This window comes from Rattus norvegicus, chromosome 3, assembly GCF_021556685.1.
Source record: "Rattus norvegicus strain SHRSP/BbbUtx chromosome 3, alternate assembly SHRSP_T2T, whole genome shotgun sequence".
NCBI classification, from domain to species: Eukaryota; Metazoa; Chordata; class Mammalia; order Rodentia; family Muridae; genus Rattus; species Rattus norvegicus.
The window spans coordinates 129,427,570-129,434,306 of NC_141536.1; the positions used below are offsets into that span (position 1 = coordinate 129,427,570).

Here is a 6,737-nt window from a genome sequence, read left to right on the forward strand (position 1 = left end):
AATTAATAGTCAGCATTATACCAAGTGGTGAAAAACAAAAGCATGTTCTGTAAGCCCAGAATACCAACTACTTATTAATTGCTGTGATAAAATATCAGATAAAATATAAGGGGAAGAATATGGCTATAGAGAGCCTGTTTTGCTGGTGATGGGAGCTTGTAAAATGACCTCATCACCTGGAGCATCAAGAAGCAGAATATTAGACTAGATTCAGAGAAGAGTATAGACTTCAATGGCCTGCTTCTAAATACCCTATGTCATCCAGGTAGGCTTGACTTACAATGGTTTCTACTACATCCCAAAATAGTGCAACCACCCAGAAACCAAATATTCAGGGGTCAGAGCCCATGGTGGACCTTTTACATTTAAACCAAAACAAACCCATAAGAAGATAAAGTGATGTCACTTTTTTCTAGCTATGGGTACTGGAAGTTTTAGAAAGGCCAATAAAGACATAAAAATGGAATGGGAAGAATAATATTCTTTTTTGCAGATGATATGGTTCTATATAGAAAGACAGATAAAATCAGGAAAGTAGCAGTACACAGATCATCTTAACAATGTTCTGAGAAAAAGAGGAAAGTCAGGAAAGCAATCTTTCAAAATAACTACAAAAATAAGCTATCAGAAATAAATTTAACCAAGGGAGTGAAAGATGCTGCTAGTGAAAAATCATAAGACACCACAGCATGAAATCAGAGACGTACGTATAGGAGAAGTTCCATTTAATGGATAGAGGAGAATTACCATTGTTAAACTGTTCATATTACAAAAGAAAAGTGATAGCCTGTAGACTCTGTGCAGTCTCGGCCATAACACCCGTGATGGCCTGAATGAGAAATACCCCTTACAAGCTTAATGTTTGTAAACTTGATCCCTTGCTGGTGCGATTTTTTGAAGGTTATGAATTCTTCAGTCAGTCTTCCCTCTGCTTCCTGACTGTGAACTCAAGGTCACATCCCACCATCTTCCCTTTCCTCTCCAACTACCATGATGGGCTCCATTCTTTGTTAAACTGCAACCTAGAAAATTCCTTTCCCCCTTATTTTGCTTCTTGTCAGGCATTAAGTCACAGCGATTAGAAAAGCAACTAATATAAAACCAAAGAGTTTCTTCACAAAAATGGAATTTCTTCACAAACAATAGAATAATAGCAGCAAAACCTTAATCCTATGGAAATAGAAAACAGTAATAAAAATGCAATCCTGAGTTAAAAGAGCCAACTGGAAGGCATGACCTTGCAAAGCCAGAATCCACATGCAGAGGATTGAAATGTGCCTACCACTTTTCTCTCTGTATAAAAACTAACTTAAAAGAAATGTTTGTGTGTTTTTGGGGAAGGGACCGGGCATCAAACCCCTAACTGTAACACCCAAAACAGAGGAAAACACTTTATGACAGTGGTCTGGGCAATTTTATTCCCAGAGAGGACCCAAAGAGCAAAAGGAAAACTTCCAAGTACGATTACATCCAATGGCAAAGCTTTCATGCAGCAAATGAAGACAAGCAACATAACAGAGAGATATCTACAGAGTTGGGGGCCAGGGTGAAGGGGGGTTGCCAGCTACATATCCCAAAGGAAGAATATCCAAAAGAGAGCCCAAAAAACTTAAAAGCAAATTTTCTACTCGATAAGAAAATAGATACCTCTCAAAATACCAATGTCCAACTAATATATGAAGAACAAAAGAAAACAAAACAATGAATACCATTAGCCATCAGGGAAATGCAAACCCACACTACAGTAATATTCCATCTCACTCCCTTCAGCATCACTATTGATTTTAAAATAGTGATTTAGAATTTCTATAAGATATGGTTGATAGGAATTGGGGAAGGAGAAACTGTAATCATAATAGATTATATGAAAAGTCTATTTTCAATGAAATAAAAATGGCAAAATATATAGCCATCCCAGTCTTTAACATAGATCAGCATGGCATATACACATACTGGTATTTATTGCTACATTGTTCATAGTAGCTAAGATAGAGAGTTACGCTATATGTCCACAAAGAAAACGTCATCATGGACAAATGCAACAAATGAATGGAATATAGTACATTGTGTTAAATGAAATAAGCCACTAAACAAAAATGTCAACATGAAATGAGGATAGTGGTAGCTAGGGATTGAGAGAGGTCTAGCTTGGGCACAGAGTAGAAGTGAAGGGTGTTTGCTGTAGGCATGAATACAAATATCATGCCTATGCTAATTTTTTGACACAGTCTAACTATCTCACAGTAGAATGGATGAAAAATATGATCTTTCCAGACAGAGTAATGGCAACCATTACTGGAAAAAAAAGAATAAAGTTAAGAAGCAAGAATATAACTCTCAAACACTATGCTGAGTGAGAGGAGCCAAGCAGAGAGACGCTTGTGTAATCCTGTTTATAGAGATCTCATCTGTAGAAAGTTCTAGATCAGGAAACCAAACTTCACAATTATTGGTTCCAGCAAGAGTAGACTTGGGAAAAGGAAATTTCTTTAGTCATGCAAATTTTTTTGATCATGATAGTGTCACAGATTAAATGTGACTCTTAAGACTAGAAGTAACTGAATATACCTGGCTTGTGTATTTCCCTGGAGGTAGAGTGGACCTCAGTTTTAAAAGTCAAACTAAAATGACCATAGACTCTTCTGGAAAAGAGTATATTAGAGTTGTCTCATGGGTGGAGGACCCAACTGATACTCAAGAAAAAAAGGCTTCATCAAAGGCTTCTGCAAATCTGCATGCTATGAGTTGTTCACATACCAGTCTCTAGAATCTAGAATGTACTCATAGTCTGGGAAAGGAAGAACATCAAAGGTAGATTGTTCAAAGAATTCTTTGAACACTTGAGTTAATCATCCACATCAGCTGAAGGAGTTTGTCATGTGGCCTATATTTATCAGGAGTGATTTATAAGATCTTGAAAGATACCATGTGTCAGCAATTACAGTTCAGATAGGCAAAGCTCTTTGATAACCAAGTAAGCTATTCCTAGGCCTGTTTGAGAACTGAGAGACGTTTCAAGCACTGCGTTGAAAAGGTACTTTTTGCTAAACCTTGTGAAGATGCTTAATCTTTAATCTAACAAGTGGTTTCTCTTTGTCTTCCTCAGGGCCACAAGATGAAGCAAAGGAACAAAGAACTGAAGCTAAATGACAGCCCTCAGCATGGCAAGGCCTGGCCCTGGGGGACTTGGGAAGAAGATAGTGTGTGCTGTGGAAGGGGGTGGGGGAGGGGGGAAAGTAAGTTCGTGGAAGAAAGGGGGTCCTTTGCTCTAATTCTCCAGCTGCATTTTGTTGTTTACCTACAGACAAGAAAAAAAAATGAAAAAACAAAACAAAAAGAAAAGACAAGAAAAAAGAAAAAGCAAGTGAGCTCCCTCCATATGTGTGAGGAGGCCCCATGCTGAGCATTTTTCAGGCACCAGTCCCTATCATTTCTGTCTTTTCTTCATGCCTCACCCTTTGGGCCATGGTGATAGGGTTAATACTCACCCAGGTCTCCTGGTCCCTCTCTGCTTTCTCGGTTCTCTCACAAAACTGGTTACAGGACGATGCGTCCCTTGAAAAAGAAGGAATGTAATGACAAGCTGCAGGCTAAAGTTCAAGTTGCCCAGCACTGGTGTAATCTACTGACGAAGGAGGAAGGGCAGAAACGGTTACAAATTGAATAACCATTGGAGGAGGTCTGATAAGAAACTCAAAATATTCAAATCAGGCATTAACAAAGCTCAGTGTTGGCAGCCACTAGAACCTCCATCCATCACACCCAGGATGCCGTGTGTGTTCATTTTTGACACTGATTTCAGGCAATGCTTCCTTGGTTGATGAGGTTGTTACTGCTTCCATATGGAGCCAATCACCAAGATATGGTCCTTTGTACACGATTGGAATGGGTGTTACTATCATTGAGATAAAGGGGAGGGGCTTGCTTCATTTAGGTCTCAAATAAATCTATTAATAACCATTTTAGTCATCAAAGTTCCACTTGAAGTCTCTACTCTTCATAAAAAGAATATCCATGGTGATCCAAGATGTGATGGCCTTCAGAGGCTCACACTTGAAGTTACATTTGGAGCCATTACTTCCAGCCTTGGCTTCCTGGTCTGCTAATGCCAAATCCAAGGGTGATTTGATGGCTTATCCATTCATCCAAATCTTAGTCAGAACTATCCACAACATAAGGAGCAAGTAGAGCAGTCGAAGTTCAAGCAATGAGGACCAGAGGAGGCTGGACATCATCCCAAGTATCCATCCCAGAACAAACCTCGGTCTCACACTGCCTCTTGGGGTTCCAAAGACATGCTAGTGTCTTTTGCATACTATCTTAACTCCAGAGTCTTTTAGAATCATGATGTTTTATGTTGCTATTCCTAACAGAGAGGGGAAAGTGGAACTAACTGAGAATATCTAAAGAAGACAGTGAAATGGTACCACTTCATAAGTATCTCATTCAATTCACCAGCTTTGCCCTTTCCTGTGGAAAATCCATCTTATCTTCCTGTGACTAGTTTTGCCTGCTCTGCATTAATTTCTGTTTCTAAGCAAACCATACCTCTGAGTATGTTACCTTTTAACATCTCATTTTCATTAACATAGTTCATCAACATAATAACAAGGCTGTTTCAGGAATTTCACATTTCTCCATGGCTTTTGCTTTTTCTTTTCCTCCTCTTTCAACAGTTTGACATGATAGCATATACCTCTCCATTACCCGTTGTTTTCTAGAACAATGCTTCCTCTAAATAATCTAAGAAGCCATCCAGATAGATCGCTTCAATGTTTCTTACCATCTTCACAGCTATTTTACAAGCACCCACCATTTTTGTGAAGTGCCTGACAGATGAGAGAACCATGCTAGAAAGGTTCCGGATGGGGGAGTGTTACTGTCCCTCCTGAATAGGGTCACAGTGGGAAGGCACGCCTGAGAGAAGAGGAATAGCCAGGACTGAGACAATTCCAGCCCACCTTTCTCATTACCAATGGCAGCCTTTGTGTTTGCTCATTTTGTGTGGGAATGGATTAAGAAACAGGGAGAGAAAAGTCTGTGGAAACTGTAGGAAAAGGAAAGGAATCTTTAGATTTAGGAAACAGAGAAGGAGTCCCAAACTCCTGAATTTGCTTAAACTTCCTTTTATGAATTAAAGTGCATTTTCATCTTTGCTTTGCAGTAGATTTTTGGTTGCTACGTGGCTGAATGATTGTATGCTTTAAAATAAATAATGCAGTTAATTTACACTTCAATAATGAAATATAAAAATTTTAGCTCTGGGCCAGACTGAAGGCATCTCAGACAAGGAAACCCATTATTCACTGGCCCTGTCACTGCACAGGCTGTACAAGGTAGTACATGATGGGAAGTGAACCAATGCTTTCTGCACATGAATGCTGGATGGCCATTTCCAAACACACTTCAGCTGGGCCACATGACATAAAGGGCAATAGGGGGATGGGAGGAAAGTAGCCCTGTTATTAGTCATGTTTTCATACAGAGGATTGAAGTAGACCTTCAACATAATAGTCTTAATTAAAAAGGTACTCACTGCAGACTAGACAAAGGGGCTTTTCCTCTTACTGATAACTATTCAGATGATGGACATGTCTTCTTTGATAAAAGCTTACAAAGAAGACCTCCAAAGCACTGTCTATGATACTGGGTCACATATTAATCACTGCAGCTAATTGTAAATCTTTCTATGAAACACTGAAAAGCCTCTTTGTGAATTAATACAGTTCTGCTTGATGCACTTGGTTTGCAAAGACATTTCTCTGTATGTGGTGCATGTCAGCTGTGCTTTGAAAAACAACAAAGTTAGCAGAATATGTTCAATATATTTTCTCGGGAAATAGGGTTTTTATCATATGACTCATTAAGGATTTGCCTTACCCTGACATTTGTGATATAAAGGAAAAATCAGGAAAAAAGTAATTTTCTTGAACAAGATATGTTTTTACTTAATGCAAATAAATGTAGTCTGTTGCTTGCAAGGAAAAAAATGTCTTCTGGTATTACTAGGGTAACACGTGCCTCTTTTGTTAAAGCAGTCTTGAAATGCTGGACAGCTTCTGAGTCTGTTTGTCTCTTTTCATCTGTGCCACACACTATGACACTTAAATGACTGTTGCCTTCGAACTATATTTGTTAGAGCAGAGTGCAAATAAACTTCTTTGAGAGGATAATGTGGAATTATGTGTTTTGTGAAATTTGTCCTGTAGCCTCAAGCAGTAACTCTGTATTCATTTAATGCTATTTGGTCATAAATGAGCATGTTTAAAGTTGCCTCTAGGGCTGGAGAAATGGATCAATGCTTAAGACCATTGGCTGCATGCACTTCCAGAGGTCCTGAGTTCAATTCCCAGCAACCACATGTTGGCTCACAAACATCTGTAATGGGATCTGATGCCCTCTTCTGGTGTGTCTGAAGATAGTGACAGTGTGCTCACCTACATTAAGTAAGTAAATAATAAATAAATAAATAAATAAATAAATAAATAAATAAATAAATGAAATATCTTTAAAGTTGCCTCTGTTAGTCCACTTTTACTCAATGATCTTCATTCCCTACTGAGACTAGTTGGAGTCTGCCCAGTTTTTCAAACTACAGAGAAGTTTCTATTAGGTGCTCCCAAATACACACACACACACACACACACACACACACACACACACACACACACACACATTCATATACACACACATACACACCCACCCCAAATTTTTGTTTCTAATAAGCCATTAACTTA

At 38.7% G+C, this 6,737-nt stretch overlaps 1 protein-coding gene across 8 annotated transcripts in view; it reads left to right on the plus strand.

Annotated features, from left to right (window-relative positions):
* Window positions 1-6,180, plus strand: part of Macrod2 (mono-ADP ribosylhydrolase 2) — a 2,026,216-nt gene extending 2,020,036 nt beyond the window's left edge. For all 8 annotated transcript variants that reach the window (NM_001428715.1, NM_001428716.1, NM_001428717.1 and 5 more), the window contains 1 exon segment: window positions 3,107-6,180. The gene's annotated coding sequence lies outside the window, so the exon portion shown is untranslated.
* The last annotated feature ends 557 nt before the right edge of the window (window positions 6,181-6,737 follow it).